Consider the following 2500-nt stretch of genomic DNA (forward strand, 5'->3'; position numbering starts at 1 on the left):
AAAACGGGTCATTTTCGTGTTGCCACATTGCGTACGAACCGCATGAAACTTCCAGAGGCATTTGCAGCAGGAATGCATGTGCACTCAAAAACTTCTATATGTTTCACGGATAGACCCCGTGAAACGCTAGAAATTGGCGGGGATGTGTCTCTTGTGGCTCACGGGGCTGTTAGGGTGGCACAGAACTCCCTCGGAATGGGAAAAGGGGTCATTTTCGTGTTGCCACATTGCATAGGAACGCCATGAAACTTCCAGAGGCATTTGCAGCAGAAAGGCACGTGCACTCAAAAATTTTAATATTTTTCACGCATAGACCCCGTCAAACGCTAGAAGTTGGCGGGGATGTCTCTCTTGTGGCTCACGGGGCTGTTAGGGTCGCACAGAAATGCCTCGGAATGGGAAAACGGGTCATTTTTGTGTGGCCACATTGCATAGGAACGGCATGAAACTTCCAGAGGCATTTGCAGCAGGAATGCATGTGCACTCAAAAACGTCTATATTTTTCACGGATAGACCCCGTGAAACGCTATAAATTGGCGGGGATGTCTCTCTTGTGGCTCACGGGCGCTGTTAGTTAGGGTCGCACAGAAATCCCTCGGAATGGGAAAAGGGGTCATTTTCGTGTTGCCACATTGCGTACGAACGGCATGAAACTTCCAGAGGCATCTGCAGCAGAAATGCATGTGCACTCAAAAACGTCTATATTTTTCACGGATAGACCCCGTGAAACGCTAGAAATTGGCGGGGATGTGTCTCTTGTGGCTCACGGGGCTGTTAGGGTCGCACAGAAATCCCTCGGAATGGGAAAACGGGTCATTTTCGTGTTGCCACAATTGGCATACGAACGGCATGAAACTTCCAGAGGCATTTGCAGCAGAAATGCATGTGCACTCAAAAACGTGAATATTTTTTCACGGATAGACCCCGTCAAACGCTCGAATTTGGCGGGGATGTTTCTCTTGTGGGTCACGGGGCTGTTCGGCTCGCACAGAACTCCCTTGGTCCACCTGATTCGTGCATACAGGCAGCAACTAAAACTCTGTAAACCTGCTGTGAGGACATCTAAACAGTGGACCAGTGAGGCTGTGGAAGATTTGCGGGCGTGCTTAGACTGTACTGACTGGGATATGTTCACGACTGCTACCAATAGTCTGGATGAACTCACAGAGGCTGTGTACATCAGCTTCTGTGAGGACTGCTGTATCCCAACACGTACCAGGGTGAACTTTAACAACAACAAGCCCTGGTTCTCAGCAAAGCTCAAAAGGTTGAGGTTGGAGAAGGAGGAAGCGTTTAGGAGTGGGGATAGAGACAGATTCAAGGAGTCGAAGAACAGGTTTAGCAAAGCGGTGAGAGAGGCTAAACGACTGTACTCAGAGACACTAAAACACCAGTTCTCTACTAACGACGCTGCTTCTGTCTGCCAAAGGGCTCAGGCACATCACCAACTACAAACCCAGAGCGCCCCACACCACTAACGACTCCCGCCTAGCCAACGACCTGAACGAGTTCTACCGTAGATTTGAAAGACAATTGGACTGTCCTGAACCACCCCTTCCCACCCAAGAGGCCCCATCCCCCACCCATACTACAGAAACGACTCTCTCCTTTCAGGAGGGAGAAGTTAATGGGCTTTTCAAGAGGCAGAATCCACGCAAAGCAGCCGGGCCGGACTCTGTCTCTCCAGCCACCCTCAGGCACTGCGCTGGCCAGCTGTCTCCGGTGTTCACCAACATCTTTAACACCTCCCTGGAGACATGCCATGTACCAGCCTGTCTCAAGTCCTCCACCATCATCGCTGTGCCCAAAAAGCTAAGGCCAACAGGACTAAATGATTACAGACCGGTCGCCCTTACATCTGTGGTAATGAAGTCTTTTGAGCGCCTGCTCCTGGCACACCTCAAAGCCATCACAGACCCTCTCCTGGACCCCCTTCAGTTTGCCTACAGAGCCAACAGGTCTGTGGACGACGCAGTTAACATGGCCCTCCACTTCACCCTACAGCATGTGGACGCCCCAGCATCCTACGCCAGGATCCTGTTTGTGGACTTCAGCTCTGCCTTCAACACCATCATCCCTGCCCTGCTTCAGGACAAGCTCTTCCAGCTGAACGTGCCCTACTCCACCTGCAGGTGGATCACAGACTTCCTCTCTGACAGGAAGCAGTGCGTTAAGCCGGGAACAGAAGTCTCTGACTCCAGGTCCATCAGCACGGGAACTCCTCAGGGCTGCGTCCTTTGCCCACTGCTCTTCTCCCTGTATACCAACAGCTGCGCCTCCAATCATCTGTCCGTCAAACTCTTGAAGTTTGTCGGACGACACCACCCTCATTGGGCTGATCTCTGGTGGGGATGAGTCTGACTATAGGTGGGAAGCTGACAACCTGGTGACCTGGTGTAGCCAGAACAACTTAGAGCTAAATGCTCTAAGGACAGTTGAGATGGTTGTGGACTTCAGGAAGAATACAGCCCCACTCACCGCCATCACCCTGTTAGACTCC

Source organism: Petromyzon marinus, unplaced genomic scaffold, assembly GCF_048934315.1.
Source record: "Petromyzon marinus isolate PM22_M1 ecotype Great Lakes invasive population unplaced genomic scaffold, UKy_Petmar_22M1.pri1.0 PM_G_Scaffold_136, whole genome shotgun sequence".
Taxonomy (NCBI): domain Eukaryota; kingdom Metazoa; phylum Chordata; class Hyperoartia; order Petromyzontiformes; family Petromyzontidae; genus Petromyzon; species Petromyzon marinus.